At 39.6% G+C, this 18384-nt stretch overlaps 1 protein-coding gene and 1 long non-coding RNA gene across 2 annotated transcripts in view; one reads left to right on the top strand and one right to left on the bottom strand.

Annotated features, from left to right (window-relative positions):
* LOC105917636 (glutamate receptor ionotropic, kainate 2) overlaps positions 1–18384 on the top strand; it is a 1028886-nt gene that overhangs the window by 718540 nt on the left and 291962 nt on the right. The window lies entirely within an intron of this gene.
* LOC118558184 lies at positions 11727–11930 on the bottom strand. Its single transcript, XR_004928202.1, has 2 exons — positions 11898–11930; positions 11727–11815 (listed from the first exon to the last, which is right to left on the bottom strand). It is a non-coding gene; the product is annotated as an uncharacterized LOC118558184 (long non-coding RNA).

Genomic DNA, 18384 nt, shown 5'->3' with positions numbered 1-18384 from the left:
CCGCTCCCAGTTATAAACAATTCAGGTTTATAAATTGTTTCTGCGACCGCTGGGATGCTGCGGCCAATCTGAGATTACAACCTCAAGTTCCAAGTCGGTAACAGAATCTGAACCCTGATTTTTTAGTACAATCCATGAATAATATCCTTCAAAATAGGATCGATATAGTGGAAATAAGAAAAAGAACAACTTGCAAAATAAAATTACTAAAAATAAAAACATGGTAGAAAAAAAACAAAAAAAATACTTGAGGGTCTTAAAAAACTTAGGGGGAAAAAGTAGGCTTTTATGCAGTTTTATCACTGGCACATTCAGGTTCCTTCACTGATAGCCTTTCTCTGCAAAGCTTTCAATACTTCAGTCAACCTGAGATGACAGCTTGGAGTTTCAAGTCAATACACAATATGAACTCTGGTTTTGTTGTAGAGTCCCTAAAAACAGATTTCTTGGAATTGTGCATTCTTAACATGTGTTCATGGTACTCATAACAAAAGAACTAGTGTTATCACAACATTACAACCTACATCAAGTATGTTCTTTACAGTCTTGAAAACCAAACAAGTGGCACTGATAGAGATTTTATGGACAAACACGCTATCAATTATTTGAAACACAGAAATTGATCTTTTGCCTACACAAAATAAACGTGGCACAGAGGTTAGGGAGTTTGTCTTGCAATTGGTGGGTTGCCGGGTCGATCCCCCGCACTGACTGTCTCCGTCGTTGTGTCCTTGGGCAAGACACTTCACCCACATTGCCTGCTGGCGGTGGTCAGAGGGCCCGGTGGCGCCGGTGCATGGCAGCCTCGCGTCTGTCAGTCTGCCCCAGGGCAACTGTAGCTACTAACATAGCTCACCACCGTCAGGGTGTGAATGTATGGGTAAATGACTATACAAGTACAAGCCATTTACCATTTTACCATTTCTAAATTTCAGTAGCACTGTGTAAAACAATAACAAGGGCAGAGGTGTCAATGACCTTGACACGACAGGACACTTACAGGTCCAGTTGGCTAACAGGACCATCGAAGAAATGCAATCTGGGAGCTGGAATGTAATCGTTTGGGTTAATGGTCCATAGAATCTGATGACAGTAACGGACTTGAAACGATTGAATAAAACCAAGAAAAATCAGTGCTGGGTGGATTGCAGGTTGAAGCAGTTTAAATCAATGTTAGCGAAAGTTAGCTTCACACCAAAAGAACCAGCTGCTGTTGAATGGTATAAAACTGTGATTTTGGTCTTTGCGATGCATGGCGTTCTCTTCATCCTATTAGTAAAGAATACACTTTTTTCTCAAATGTTCACCATTCGTATTCTCGTCTGGACTATTTTCTAATAAGTAGCTCACTGCTGTCGGTTGTTTCAGAGACGGTAATTCATCCTATTGCTATCAGTGATCACGCTCCTGTTAGTCTCACCTTAATTAATAAAAAAATAACCACACAAAACAAAAGCTGGAGATTTAATACATCACTGCTTAAAGATGAAGAATTTATAAAATTCATTAAAGAACAGTGGGCCTCATACTTAGAATACAATGATCAACCAGGTACATCGGCATCGATATTGTGGGAAGCTGGGAAAGCAGTGATGAGAGGTAAAATAATTTCTTTCTCATCTCATAAAAAGAAAAAAGAAAACAAAAAGATTCAGGAATTAGAAGAAAAACTTAAGTTACTAGAATCATCTCAAGAAGAAGGAAAGTTAGGTAAAATCCGTGAAGTAAAATTAGAACTAAACCACTATATTGAAAAGCAAAATAGATTTCTAATACAAAGACTCCGAATAGAACATTTTTAACATGGCAATAAGTCAGGAAGCTTTCTAGCTAATCAGCTTAAAATAAATAAGGAGAAAACTACTATATTTGCAGTTACAGATTCAACTGGTAATACAGTAAGTGAACCAGAGTGTATAAATAATACCTTCCGCGATTTCTACAAATCTTTATACACACCACAGATAAATCCATCAGAGAAGGATATTAAGCAATTTCTGGATAAAATTACACTTATAAAATTACACCTAAATTATCAGATAACCAAATAATGACACTGGATTCCCCGCTGACAACAGCTGAAACCCAGGAAGCTCTTAAAAGCATGCCTAATAAAAAGGCTCCAGGTCCAGATGGATTCCCTACTGAGTTTTATAAAGAGTTCTGGAATATTCTAGCCCCAACGTTCCAAAGAATGTTGCAGGAAATACAGGAAAAAGGTAGATTTCCAGCTAATATGAACTCTGCCACCATCAGCCTTCTGCTCAAGCCAGACAAAGATCCTGTGTTGCCAACTAGTTATCGTCCCATATCCTTAATTAATGTGGATATTAAGATAATCTGTAAAGCTTTTGCAAAAAGATTAGACAAAGTAACTCCTCTCATAATACATCCAGATCAAATTGGTTTCATCAGAGGAAGGCAGTCATCCACAAATACACGCCGATTACTTAATTTAATTGATTATTCCTACAGTAAAAACATTAAAACCAATATATTGTCTTTAGACGCAGAAAAAGCATTTGATAGAGTAAATTGGAAATTTTTATTCGCTACTCTTCATAAATTCGGTTTTGGCGATTTATTCATAAACTGGTTAAAAATTCTATACAATTCTCCAACAGCCTGTGTCAGGACAAATAATCAAATATCTTCCAGTTTTTGTCTACAGAGGGGCACCAGGCAAGGATGCCCTCTTTCTCCATCACTTTTTGCCATATTTATAGAACCTCTAGCAGCAACAATCAGACAAACAAAAGCTGTAAAAGGTATAAAATGCATGAAAATAGAGCACAAGATTAGTCTGTACGCGGATGATGTCTTACTTTATCTCCAGCATTCAAATAATTCTCTTTTACAAGTAATTAGAATACTAGAATCTTTCTCTAAAGTATCAGATTACTCGTTAAACTGCTCTAAATCTACGGTACTGTCAATTAATTGCTCTCTCGAAAACTCCCTAGATTTACAAATGCAATCAGGAAATATTAAATATTTAGGTATTACTGTGTCGAATAAATTAACGGATTTACTTAAACTTAACCATGCCCCACTTTTAAACAGGATAGAAGAGGACCTTGAAAGATGGAAATCGCTTCCAATTACACTTATGGGTAGGGTAGCTTCAATAAAAATGATGGTCCTACCTAGAATTAATTATTTATTTTCAATGGTCCCCAATAAACCATCATCTGACTGGTTTAAATCTCTAGACTCTGCCATTTCTAAATTTCTTTGGAAAGATAAACCCCCACGTATAAGACAATACAGAAGACTAAAGACAGGGGAGGATTAGATCTGCCTAACTTCCTTACAATACATCTCTAAATGGATAAAAAATAGTCTTTTAGATGAGCCTTGGTTAGATATAGAACAGGAAATGTGCAATAATATCATGATTTCAGATCTGCCGTTTATTAGGTCAAATATAAAACGGCATACATGCTTCAAAAATATCAACATTACTTCTACTCTGACAGCATGGTGGGAGTTCCTTAAAATGACAAAGTCATCCCTTATCCCATGCAGTCGTACACCTATCTGGAATAACCCTGATATCTATGCTGGTGAAGATTCTCAGTCATCCAGGTCATGGTCATTCCAAAAAAAGGTAAAAAACAAAGCAACTGGACTTGTTTACCGTAGTTGAAGACGTTTCGCTTCCTCTCCCGGAAGCTTTCTCAATTCAAAAAGTCTGGAGTAATGATGAGTAACAAGCTTTATACCATACCAAACAAAGGCCTGTAATGGCTTAGATAACATGCAAATTCAACCGAAACAGGACCACCCCTTCGTAATGGGCGGTCGTAAAAACCATTAAGCCAGCGGAATGGACCGAAACTGGTCCACTCCTCTGTAACGAGGAGTCGTTAGAGTGTTATTGGCTTGGCTTAAAGGAACAATGTTTTAATCACCTGAATGAGGGTGAGAGTTAAGTTGACGATTGGCTGGAATTAATCCTATAGCTGTGTTGTAAGTTTTTGAGAGTTGGAACCTAAGGCCTCCTCCTCTGTTTAAGGTTGGTCTTTCTCTCTTGACGTAGATGGCTTCCTTCACACCCCTTTCAAACCATCTGTCTTCTTTGTCCAAAATGTGAACATTTTGGTCCTCAAAAGAGTGTCCTTTGTCCTTTAGGTGTAAGTGGACAGCAGAGTCTTGACCTGAGGAGGTAGCTCTCCTGTGTTGAGCCATGCGTCTGTGGATAGGTTGTTTGGTTTCTCCAATATAAAGATCAGAACATTCCTCACTGCACTGAACTGCATACACCACTCCGCTCATCTTAGGTTTGGGGGTTTTGTCCTTGGGATGCACCAGCCTCTGTCTGAAACAGGACCCTCAGACAGAGGCTGGTGCAGGGTTTGAACGCTGCAGGAAGGGGGGATAATTTCGAAGCGACAGTTGTAGTCAGTAAATTTGTGCCAGGCTGATCAGATCACTTCATACGCCTAACAACAAACCGTCCCTCAACAAACGTGACATGGTCTTAAAGCATTTCCTTGTTTGGTAGGAGACGGCACGTCAAACGTAAGTTTGCTATTATTTATAACTCTAAAACCATCCCTTGATTGTATTTTTCTGAATTAGCCCGTTTAACACCATGGCCCTGGTGTGGGACGGCCTGGGTTCGAATTTGACATACTGTCTTTCACCCTTTTTTTCTCAGTATAACTCTAGAACTATCCCATGATTGTATTTTTCTGAATTAGCCCATTTCCATTTCTCTGTGTGTGCGTTTTTTAATTTACAGTAACTCCACTGTCGGTGATAGAAAACGGTGATACAAGAGAAACAGAAGAAATCCCTGACATCTCATCAGATCAGTAGCTGCCGTCACACAGTGAGATAGCAATTATGGGGATATGTTTGTGGCGCTGGTGGTAACACTTCGGCCCCGGTGCGGGACTACCTGGGTTCAAAGCTGCCCTGCGGTCTTCCATCTTTTTTTATCAGTATAAATCTTAAACTACCCCCTTGATTATATTTTCTCGAATTAGCCCATTTAAAACTCTATTTGTCTCTGTCTCCTTTTTATCCACAGCAGCTCCAGCCACCAGCAGGGGAAGACCCTCAAGAAATAATCAGAATAAAAAAACCCAGTTTGATAAAACTGCGTTCGACAGTCCGGACTTTCCAACAAGTTATTTCCAGGATAATTACCAAAACGGATACTGTTCCGCAGATTATCATAGGTACATCTTCACTGCCTCTTTCAACTTCACTGTTTAGGTTTTCAAAGAATTGGTTTGTGATATAATAAATGAATGTATTGTCATATCGCTCTTTTCTATATTAAATGACTGTATTTACAACTAGTTTATGATATAATAAATCAATGCATTTATTTATTAAATGACTTTTCTACAATTAGCTTGTGATATAATAAATTAATGTTTTATTCAGTCCTGATTACATACGATAAAAATCTAATTATAATTTTTCTTTCGTATTACAGAAACATCGTTAGTTATAGAACAAATTCCGTTCTCCGGTCGCAGAGCTACGTTCTACCGCTGGAAATCTGCTGGGCTTCTGAGAACCTGCAGGTTTCTGCTGGACAAACTCTTCGAGCCATCCACACTACAGTACAGTTAACCAAGTCAATTATGACATCTGTTATTATAGATAGTCAGCAAATGAGAGATGTTTTGAATGAAATTGTGAAAGTTGTCAATGACCTTCAAAATATATATACATATATATATAATGTTTAGTGTGCGTCCGGCTTTGTCAATTTACCTCCAGCCTCGCCTGTTAGACTTCAAGAGCACATGGGTCCACATTGGAATCATGAGCATTTATTCAGGCTAGAACAAGCGATTCTACGATTAAACAATTCTTTCTCTCAACCACTCTCGCCTGAAAATGATTTGTTACACTTTCAGCAGCAAGTTACAGATGCTTTAAAGTCTAAGTCGCACGTAAAATGTATTTTAACGCAGATGCATTAAAATAGTCACCAGAGTAAAGAAATGTATATTATATGTGAATTATGTGCACCGTTTGGAAGTAATTTCGATAAAACTTGCTGTATATGCGAATGAGCCCGAACATTCCTCAATCGGCCGATCCGGTATGTGACGTCACACACAGAACGAGTACTGTGCATATCCTACACAGTATCATGGTTCGCCGTACCGGTTGTACAATGTAAGCTTGTGAGTAACTGCGAGACAACAAAGTTTTGTCCTGTGTGTAAAAAAACATATCTGTCAGCAGGCAGAGAGAGCAGGCGTCACAACTGTTCGATAAAATGTACGGTCTGTCGTGAGAAAGCACCGTGTGGTGCTGATGTAACATTAAACCAACATCAGTGCTACATTCAACCTACCCTGACAGATCAGCCGATCAGTGATAAACTGTTTTTTTTTAATAATTTCAAATCTTTTACAGATCAGAGCGGCGTGCACATTCCGTTCCTTGTATGCACTAAAAAATTGAAAGGACATGTTTGGCATGCTTACGGCCTGAGCTGCGTCAGGGAATTTCTGCTCCATTTCAGGAAACCGAGGTACAAGGGTTACACATTTTTAGCCTACAACAGCCACGGGTACGACTCTTACTTGGTTCTGAGTGTGATGGTTCTGCTGGGTATTAAACCATCCCTAATCACACAGGGGAGCAAAATCATCTGTTTTGACCTGATTACGGTCTGAAATTCATTGACAGCCTTTTATTCCTTGCTATGAAACTGACTGAAATGCCAAAAGCATTAGATTTTCCCCCACTTGTTCTCCTCTGAAAATAATTTAAAGTATGTAGGCCCACTTCCTCCTCCCAGCTTCTACGCAGTACAGAACATGAGCCCCGCAGAGCAGCAGCGACCAACCAGCCTGGTTGTACCAGGCATGCAAGCAACCCTTTGACTTTCATAAAGAAGCTCTTTACTATTGTCAAAATGCTGTTGAGATTCTTTTCAAGGGTTGTGTGAAATTCAGAGAAGAGTTCTTTAAAGAGACAAACGTGGATCCTTTAAAAATACTCACAACTTGCCTCAGCCAGCATGAAGGTTTTCACATCCAATTTCCTTCCTCCTAACAATCTCGCGATCCCCTCACCAGTGGACTACAAACGCCAGTTTAAGACATTTTCGAACGTGTCCATTCAGTGGCTGGAATGGTTAGTTCAGGAATGGTTAGCTCAGCATGCGTTAAGTAAAGGGGAAAAGAAAACCGACCCTTATGTGGACGGTTATGCTGAGGTTCAAGGGGTCAAAATTGCGTTTGAGTTCAATGGGTGTTTTTGTTTTCCATGGGTGTATTATGCCATTGTATGACATGACAGACCACATTTCCCAGCATGCAACATGGTCAAAATGGCCACCGGCTCCCAGCATGCAACACGGTCAATAAAAAAAACCCACCGACATTAGAAACGTTATCTTGTTGCTATGAGAGGATATAAAAGAGCCTGGCACGACCAACTCTTCTTTACTGGCACCACGCCAACTGGGAAGACACACAGCTGTTTCACGGTGCGTTTGTCTAATATCTCACCGACTTGATACATTTTGTTTTTTGACATTTTTACTTTTTGAAGCTCCTCTGCGTAAAATGAGCCTTGGACCGGCTCTCCGTCTAAATCTTTCAGTTTGAATACTGGAGGAGATTGTGTTATCACTTCTGTAACTGTAAAGATTTTGTCTATGAAACTGTTCATATTTCTTGTCAAACACTCCCCGCACTTTGGAGATTCTGACATGGTTACCTTGTTTAAACGCTATCTTGAGTTTTGTGCAGCATATGGAATTAGTCCCATAAAGATTCTGAAACACCTGAAAAGCATTGACCTCGATAGGTGGCATTTTAATACTTGAATGATAGCTGTGGTTGTAACTTTTGACCAGATCCTGAAGCACACGGATAATGTGGTTTGCAGTGAAATATCTCTACATTCTTAATTTTAATGTACGGTTAAACCTCTCAACCACCGACGCTTTTATTTCACTAGCCGTGGAAAAATGTTGAATACCGTTTTTATCCATCAATGCATGGTATGGTTTGTTGAAAAATTCTTTACCGTCATCAGTTTGAAGTTTCTTTGGAATCTGACTCCCTTTTAAAACGGACTGAAAAGCTTTTACGACATCAGATGCAGTTTTCCTTTTAAAAACCCTGACATAGGCTATTTTGGAATATACGTCGATAACAGTTAATAAATAATTGTAACCATCATTTTCTTTGGAGAAGCTCTGCATATCACAAAGATCTGCTTGGAACTGTTTCAGAGGCCTGGTGACAAACACTCTATTTCTCAGAAATATTATTCTTGCGGGTTTATGCAAAGAATAAGTATCTTGTTCTGATAAAAAGTCTTAGACCTTTTCGACCGGGACCCTGTTACTGTCACTGTCACTTTCCAGAGCTCTTTGTAATCTATTTACCCCGCCAAAAGAGCCGGAGTGCGAAGGCTGGTAATATACCAATTTCATAATTTTTTTTCAGCCATACCTACTCATTTAGCATGTAGTTATGCTAAATGAAAGGCAGGACGAATGCAATCGGGGTTTTGCTTTTTTTTAATTACATAATTAGGAAGGAAATGACATTCATTTATTATATCACAAACTAATTGTAAAAACAGTAATTTAATATTTTAAAAAGAAAAACCTGAAATTACATTCTTTAATATGATGTCATAAACTAATTGTAGAAAACACTAATTTAATATATTACAAACTATTTGTAAAAACAGTCATTCAATATATAAAAAGAAAGACATGAGAAAATATGCATGCTTTGGTTTCAACAACCAAGCCAGTACTGTGTTGCGGCTAGAAGCTGATCTCTGGTTTAAGGGGTTTGTTGAACCAGCTGATGATACATGTCATTTATAGGGTCATGCACGTGCTTGACTAGCGTCAATTCATATGAGTAAGCTTGTGCTACCGCGCTGACTGTGCTACTGTCTTGATGGATGTCGCGAGCGGCTAAGAACTGCTGAACGGCGTCAATGAACCGTGCATTATAAAGTATTCACATTACACCATAATAGTTGCTTTCAAAGAACCCTTCCTCAAGCACTTCGGCGCACTGATGTTCTCTCAAACTAGGATGCTCCACGGTGCATCCGTAGCAGAAATCTCGCATGTACTTGTTGAATGTGACACTCAAAAGATGATACACCGCAGTTTTCACAGCTTTGACGAACCCGAAGCGGATCCAACCATCGTATTCATCTGCCCCGCTCTCACCATCTCATTGATCGGGGGGAAGTTGTGAGTTCTCAGGCTGGGAAAGCCCCGGGGAGGGAGGATCTCCTTGGCCGGAGGGACGTTGTGAGTCCTCAAGCTGTGAATCTTGGTCCTGGGTCTCTGACAGAGACCCAAGAATTTCGTCCTCGGTTTCTTGTTTCACTGCAGGGCCTGCTACATTCGACTCCTTGGGATCCAGTCAGTGGAGCATGAAGAGTTTCAGAACACCCCAATCGTTTGACGTTAGCATGCCCAAGAAGTGGATAGTTTGCAGATTGTCAGCTCCTTCATCCAGCTGATAGAGACACAAATCGCTGGATTCATACATGAACACGTACCCCCACAGGGTTCCAAAGACCATTCTTCTTGCAGAGGTAGGGTCGGAGGCATCTGAGTTGTGCATACAAACAACGTAGCCTTGCGTCGGGTCTTCTGAGTTTGCCAAACATCACTCTAATTGTAGCAGATCGTGACAGGTGTCTCAGAAATGGTAGGATAAAACTTGCTTCTTTCAGACGCCATGTTGAAAAAGGATTTAATCACTATCGAGGTTTGAGAAAAGGCCTTATATCATGAGAGAAGCATGGCAGGGGGCAGGGATAAGGTTGAAGGGGGGGGGGGGCTTCCGAGGACGAACTTCAGCTGGAAAAGAGTGGTGAAAGCGGCTGTTGGGGGTGACCGGAAGTCATCAATCAAATTTTGACATAAGGGTTATCCTATCTTTTTTAATAACGTTTGTTCACCTTATAGATGGGGGAGTTCAACCTCTCTCCCAGCTCAACAGGCCCCAAGGCCCCCAAGCACACCAGAGGCCCCAGTAGGGCCAGATAACTGGGCATACACCGGCCCATACCTCAGGCACTTTGACAAGTCCTTAAATATCTGGACCCAGAACCTCTGAACAGATGTACATAACTATAGTGCATGAATATAATAGTCAGAATTATTGCCTGTGCACTGTGGACAGATATTAGATTGTGCAAAACCCATCTTGAATAATATTTGACCAGTATAGTGTACTCTGTGAAGAATTTTGTATTGCATTAGTTGTATTTCAGTAAGTTGGGTTTCTAGTCATTTTGAAAGTTCTTAGACATATCTGAGCCCAGATGTTTTGTTCAAAGCTGACTGATAAATCCTCATCCCATTTCATAATAGAAAGAAATATGGAATCATCTAGTTTAGATAGTGTCCTGTAAAATTTAGACAGTAGTTTTGGGGGCTTTAGATCCAGGAACTCCAATATATTTATTGGAATTTGTAAACCACTTTTAATATGCTTAAATTTATTTTCATTTATAGATTATAGTGAAATTGGTAGCGCTTTCCATCTTTCAAGTTCTTCTTCTATCTTTTTTAAAAGAGGGATGTGGTTAAGTTTTGGTAAATCCACCAATTTAGACGGCTCAGTAATACCCAAATATTTAATACTTCCTGATTGCAGTTGTAAACCTGTAAAAAGCAGTTAATTGGCAGTACTGTAGATTTAGACCAATTTATAGAGTTATCTGAGACTTTTGAGAAAGATTCTAGTAATCTAATTACTTGAGACAGAGAGAAAGAGAGAGAGATGTGTTTGAGTGCTGGAGATAAGGTAATATATCATCTCCATAAAGACTAATTTTATGTTCTGTTTTCATGCATTTTATACCTTTAACAACATTAATTTGTCTAAATGTTGCTGCTTAGTGTTTCAATAAAAATAGCAAACAGTGAGGGGGAAAGCAGGCATCCTTGCCTAATAGGCCTCTGGAGACAAAAGGTGTAAGATGTTTGGTTATTTGTCCTGACACATGCTGTTGGGAAGCTGTATAATTTTTTTTTACCAATTTATAAAAAAAACAAAAAAACAATTTTTTTGTAGAGTAGCAAATACAAATTTCCAATTAACTCTGTCAAATGCTTTATTGCATCTAATGACAATATATTGGATTCAATATTTTTACTATAGGAATAATCTATTAAATTAAGTAATCTGTGTGCATTTGTGGATGACTGCTTTCCTTTAATGAAACCAGTTTGATCAGGGTGTATTATGAGAGGAGTAACTATCTAATCATTTTGCAAGAGCTTTACAGATTATTTTATTATCCACGTTAATTAGGAATACGATACGATAGCTGGTAGCAAACATAGGATCTTTGCCTGGATTAAGCAGGAGAGTAATAGTAGCAGAACTCATATTTGCCGGGAATTTGCCATTTTCCTTAGTTTCCTGCAACATTATGTGGAATGTAGGTGGCAGAATATTCCAGAACTCTTTATAAAACTCCGCTGGGAAACCATCTGGACCTGGAGCCTTTTTATTGGGCATGCTTTTTAGAGCTTCCTAGATTTCGACTGTTGTCAGTGGGGAATCCAGGGTCATTGTTTGACTATCTGATAATTTAGGAAGTGTTATTTTATCCAGAAATTGCTTGATGTCATTAACTGATTTATTTGCGATGTGTATAAAGATTTGTAGAAATCTTGGAAGGTTGTCATGTTGGGATCCAATCTCTTAACCCACATGCAGAACAACCACAGGAGAACAGGAATCAGTTAAGAGGATTTATTTATGGTCAGAATATTACAAGCAGATATTGTATTTTCTGGAGTCTGGTTCACGGGCTCGTCCTGGTCTCACTAGAGAAAACAGCAGAGGGAGATGGTGAGTTTAAGGGACATGGGAAACTTGAGAACCGTGAGAGAATCTGACAGGTCTTACTTCTGCTGATGTGTGGTTTGAGCCAGAGGGGAGGGTTGTGGTTCTAGGGTCTTGATCCTTAGATGGTGTCCAGACAGAGTTGGAGGGCGGACAGGTAAACTGAAGCTCGGAGAAGATAAGAGGAGCGGTCGACAGCCAGCTGGAGAATCCGGAAATGATTTGGTAATCCAACGGTGGAGATGAAAAAAGTCTCGGGCATCCAGTGGGTAAAACCCACAGCGTCACAAGGGAAACGTCTGGGAACAGACATCGGGTGAATCCCAAAGAGCAAATCTTTAGACAGGGAAAAAAAACCCAGAGAATAAATCTCAGGAACGCTCAGATGGACCAATATTGGCAAACACTCAGGCGCTGAAGTGCTGGCCGTCTGCTCCTCTTATGCTCCAGGGAGATGAGGTGATGAGCGTCAGGTGTGTCAGAAAGACGGCATGTCCTTTCCAGGTGCCGCTCCCTGCTGCCCTCTGGTGGACGAAAACAGGGACTAAAATCCCTGGAACCCAACAAAGGTGTTGTTTAAACTTTCCAGATCATTTATTGTTTTACCAGTTGAGTCTGTGATTGCAAAAAGTTGTTTTTAATTTTTTTATTTTAAATTAATTGGCCAAAAAGAAGCTTCCTGACTTGCCATCTTCAAAGTTTTCTTTTCAAAGTATTTGAATAAAAAATAGAATTTGCTTTTCAATACATTTGTTTAATTCTAATTTTACTTTACAGATTTTACCCAGCTTTTTCAAATTCCAGTCATGGTTTTACCACCACACGTTGATACAGCAACCCCAGCTACAGTCCCAATTAGCTGCACAGATAGGCCTAATCATATAAAGCTGAACCCACACGGCTGTGTCAACACCACCCTGTCCCCCAAGAATATGTTCCACTGGTCAGAGCTGAACCAAGCTGAACAAAGCTGTATTTGAAATAAATTAAGGAAGTTACATGCGTGTGTATGGAACATATTCATTAAATGTGTCAACAAACAGTATATAGCTCTAACTGTTAAGATCAGAGATTTTTACGACCTGTAGGTTGAGTATGAAGCCTGGCTTACAGTATTTCTGTAAGCAAGGCTTCTAAAATCCATTTGCAAAACCAAAGTTGCAAGTGTACAAACCACTTTATTGATTGAAGCACACAGTTTGTAGAACTTTAAAGACTTCTCATGTGTCATGATTCAGCCTGTCTGCTGCATCATGCACAGACTCAAGACACTTGCCACCTTCCATACAGCTCCAGTCTTCTTCTTCTTCTTCTTCTTCTTCTTCTTCTTCTTCTTGTGGAGTTATAAGTTATTACATTTACCCCATAATGTACTATTTGCATTAAAATCCCCACACCAAATTACTTTCCCTTCCAAATATTCAGTTAACTCCTCCATTATTTCAATTGATATTGTTTTACATGGATTATAAAAATGTATTATTTTAAATTTACCTTCTTGTTCCCATATCTCAATTACTATAAATTCTAGTTCTTTGCCATTCCCTAATACCTGATATTGTATCCCTTGTTTTATAAATATTCCACATCCTCCTCCCCCTCCCTCCTGACAATCTCTTCTTATACTATTATATCCTTTAATCACAAAATCTAATGTTTTTTTTAACCATGCTTCCTGCACACAAATAACTTCTGGTTGATCTTTAACACTGTCAATATAACCTTTAAGTTCCTGTCCGTTAGCAATTAAACTTCTTGCATTCCACTGTAATATTAACATGAACTACTTTCACCTGATGGTCCTGGTCTCCCATCTCCCTCCAACTTTTTGTTTATATTTTCCCATGATCCTTCTTTAAACCCCAAAAACTTTTCAGCTCCTCTCCCTATTATTTTAATCTTCTCAGTTTTATGCTTGGCTTGGTCAGTGCAGTTGATTACATAAGCTACAAATAATATTAGTTTTTCTACTGATATTGTGATATTTTCCTCTGCATGTATTTTGGCTTGCAATGAAATTTGACCCTGTATTTGTTCACTCTTCCTTGTTTTCTGTTCCTTCACATTTTTAACTGCTACTGCATAGCTTATGGTTTTTGTCATTTTCAGCTGTATGATTTCTTTTGCCTTCTTTCTTTCTTCACACCCTCCATACGTAACTCTATGTTGCCCTCCACAGTTACAACATTTTTCTTGTACTTCTTTACATTCTTCAAACTTGTGATCTTCCCCACATTTTGGACATCTCTGCTTTCCTTTACAAACTGCTGCTATGTGTCCGTCGTACCTTTGACATTTGAAACAACAAATTGGTGGAGGGATATATGGTCTGACCTGAAAACTGAGATAACCTATTTTGATGTTTTGTGGCAATTCTTTTTCTTCTAATTCAATGAGAATTGATAAACTTCCTACTCTTTCTCCATTTATTGTTCTGGACAATCTTTTCAAGTTGTTCCCTTTTGCACCCCCAATACTTCTCTTAAGTTTCTCAAGATCTTCATCTAGAGGGATCCCATAAATCACTCCTCTAATCTTTTTATTTTCTCCCAACACTTTTTTCTCCAACACAGTTTTTTTTACAAATATTATCTACATTTAAAGCCTTATTCATTTGTTCTTCGTTTTTGCAAACAACCAATAGGTTTCCATCTCGCAAAATCTTTACTATTTCGACATCTCCAATTTTCTTTTTTATTTCTCTTGACACCACAATGGGGCTGATGTTATCCTGTTCCTGCTAATTTTTAAGTTTTAATATTATTTTAAATTCCTCCCTCACAAGTTTCCTCCTAACTATCCTTTCTTCATCCGAACTACTTCCTTCCAGTTCTCGTTTACTGCCTTGAATTCCCTTTCCTTCATCTGTTTTATTTCTTCCACGTCCTCTCCCTCTTCCTCTCCCCACTGGCGTCCACCCTTCTAAATCCATACCTTCCTCTATTTTTTCCTCCATTTCCACCAGTTCAGTTCAGTAATAATCCACACCTGTCAGCTACTAATCAGCCAGCATTCAGCACACCTGTCAGCGTCACTACTTAAGCTCACTGCAGTCTGTCATTCCTCGTTGGTTCGTTCTGTTTTCCTGCTTACCTCTATTTCTGCTGCTCACCTCATCCAGTCTCGTCCAGTCCGAAATTCCTCCATTCTCCGCCAGCCTGCTGTAGTTCTGGTTTCAAGTCTTCATCCTGTCGTGCTGTGAGTCCAACCTGGTTCCAAGTCTCTATTCTGTCGTGCTGCTGGCTCAGCCTGGTTCCAAGTCTCCATTCTGTCGTGCTGCTGGTCAAGCCTGGTTCCACGTCTCTATTCTGCTGTGCTTCTGGTTCTGCTGCCTCCATGCTCTGGTTCCAACCTGCTTGCCAGTTCCTGCCTTCACCATCCTCCTGCTTCAGCTCAGTTCAGACTCTTGGTTCCTTCCTTCACTATCCACAAATTTCAATAAACTGTTAAACTTTACTCTGTTGTGGTTGTGTTCGGGTTCAATAACAAAACATGACATCATGTGGTTAGACACAGCTAGCAAATCGGAATCGCTCTTTGTGCAAAACTGTAAACACATTGTCATTCAAAAAGCACATGTAGCATTTTGGTGCACTTCAACTCAGAATGGCACAACACAGCCCCAAAAGTGAAATACAAGTAACACACTGTTTTCATCGGTAACACACAAGCACTCGAAATTTAACACACCTGTTTCAAATCAGTAATGTGTTGCACCCAATCAGTAATGGGAATATAAAGCCATGTCAAATCCAAATGGCATGTGATTTTCACAATGGAGGGCAGGAAAGAAGGTGGAAGTAGAAGAGGAGGAGGAGGAAGAACAAGAGCCATCATTTCCAATGAAATTAGAGCAACAATCATACACCATGTTCTGGTTAATGGAATGAGTATGAGGGAAGCAGGACTACGTGTTCAACCAAATATAAGCAGGTTCTCTGTGGCCTCTATTGTCAGGACATTCAGAGAACACAACCGGTAAGTGTACTATCATTTGTGGTCCCTCAAACTTACAGTACAGTATGTACAGTTGTGGAATGTCTCAGTAAATATATTTATTGTGTTATGGACCCGAAGCTGACTTCCTGGGTCAGGTGACTCATCTAGTTATCCTGGTGTGAGGAAAATGTCGATTATGTTTTTTTTCCCACTAGGAAATCTCTTTTGACAGACGTTTTATCATACTTTTGTTTCATTTCACTTTGAGAATCAGCTAAGTGCTTCTTAGCCAGAGCGTTAGCATGACAGGAACTCACAAAATATTTGTACATACTTAGTGAGACTTTTCTTAGAACCCTCTGCAGGAACTAAGACAGTTTCTTTTAAAGCTCTGAGTAGTCCACGGGGTGTGTGACTAAAGACCATCTCAGTAGGATTGAAACAGAAAGATTCCTGAACAGCTTCCATAGCAGCAAACAACACAAATGAGACACCCTCTTCGCAACTTTTTTCTGTGTCCAAGCAGTACTTGCGTGCATTGACGTTAGAGTCTGATGCCACTAGTCCAATGCACCTTGTGATGTGACATGCAGAGGAAACAATATAGTTTAGGTTTAATGTTTAGGCTACCTTTTTGAACAACTTCGACTAGAAGTTTGTTTTAGTTGTTTATATGGTTCTTGGCAGGTCAAACACCTTGTCAATAACCTTGTCAGTGCTTTAATAACAGACTTGTATATAATTTTATTTAACGGAGGGGGTTCAGGGAAGTGCGTAGCAGTACACATGATTGTAAGCAAATATTGATTCCCACACTTTGTTTTTGGTAGTGGTCCAACACAGTCTACTGACATGGTTGAATGACTATTACTGGAATAGGGCACAATGGAACAGGGGTATCACCTGATTTGGTTTACCAGCAATATGGCACATATGACAACTGCAACAGAACCTTGAGACATCACATTTCATGCAAGGCCAGAAAAAGTGCTTTAAGAAAACATGATATCTCTTGGTAATAACTAAGTGACCTGACCAATGGCTTTCATGTTCCAGAGACAAGACCTTTTGTCTATACGTAGTCAGTATAATAATCTGTTTAACTTTACTCCAGTGTGAGCTTTCTGCACCTGATGAAGATCATTGACACATTAAGAAACCATGTTCCAAAAGCTTGTTCAGCACCACATTCTCAAAACATCTTTGTAGGGTTTTGTCAGCTTGTTGAGCGGATAACAAATGGGGTCCAGTGAGGGGGAAGGGGCGCTTTCTCCCACAGTAGACTTGGCTTCTCCAGCTCCACCAACTCATACCATTGGGATATTTGTGTGCCTGTGCACAGTTAACCACACAGGCTGGATGCAGCCCAGGGTCTGTAAATGTAATGATTACACTGCAAAAGTGGAACTAAAAGTAGGTAAAATGTTCTTAAAATTAGTACATTGGTCCTTGATTTGAGCAGGTTAATAAGATGATTTGCCAATGGAACAAGATTTTTTGCACTTAAAATAGGAACAACTCATCTCCATCATCTTATTTCAAGTCCATGATGTCTAATTTTCTTATTTTAGGGGTCAAAATACTTATTGCACTGGCAGATAATCTTATTTACCTGCTCAAATCAAGGACAAATACACTAACTTTAAGAACATTTTAATTATTTTTAGATCCATTTTTGCAGTGTATTCTTTGGAGAGAACCCAATATTCAGCCAGACACGAAGCGAATCCTTAAGGTTTATTTATGGGGTAAGCAGGCAAACAGAAACAGAACAGAGTCCATAATAAACCAGGCAGTTTAAGCTGCGAAGAGCAGACACTGACGGAGGGAAGGTCTGAGGGGGAAAAGCAGAGTTCCAGCAGCAGTTCAAAGCAGCACGTACAGTCCAGGTCCGGGGAACTAGGACTCCAAGAGCACACGAGGGTACACCAAGCTCCGTAACTCACGGACAGGCAGGTTCAGGTTCCAGAAACCAATCGGTCAGGTTTTGGGCGGGCAGACAGAATCAGACTAGTGGAGCAGAGCAGGTGTGCAGAGTGAGTAATCAAACCAGCCAAAATCCAAACCGAAACACAAAAGCAAGCCAGAAACATAAACAATAACAGAAATAAAACAGGAAAGAGACTCAAAACGCAAAAACTAAACAGTGGAAGCAACCCAAACTATTATATTAAATGAGTCTGAGGTTGTCTGATCTAAAGGGTGGTCTAAAACCTCCAGACTGGGAAGTCCTAAACCTCCAGCAATATCATTCCCCATTAACATAGCCACACCATCTATAGGTAAATGTGGATAGACAACAACAGGAAAAATCCTGTAACAAGTTTTGATTTTATATAAACTCAGTGGACTGGTCTAGGACCTAACCCATCTTTATCCTCCTCAGAACCTCCTCAGAGTTGAAACCACATGCACTTTCATGTGAGAAAGGTAACACACTTGAGAGAATAACTGACTGGGCACCTGCAGTGTCTAAAATGAGTACTGACTTTACGTCACAAGATTCAGGAGTCAATATCAATTTGACTCCTGAATCTGGTTCAGGAATGAATGGTTTGAAACATTAATAAGGCTTTTTTCACCACAACCAGGGGTCTCAGCATTGGGTTCT

This window comes from Fundulus heteroclitus, chromosome 3 (assembly GCF_011125445.2).
Source record: "Fundulus heteroclitus isolate FHET01 chromosome 3, MU-UCD_Fhet_4.1, whole genome shotgun sequence".
In the NCBI taxonomy this organism is placed as follows: Eukaryota; Metazoa; Chordata; class Actinopteri; order Cyprinodontiformes; family Fundulidae; genus Fundulus; species Fundulus heteroclitus.
The sequence above is the reverse complement of the archived record's forward strand: the minus strand, read 5'-3'. Positions and strand labels throughout refer to the sequence as shown.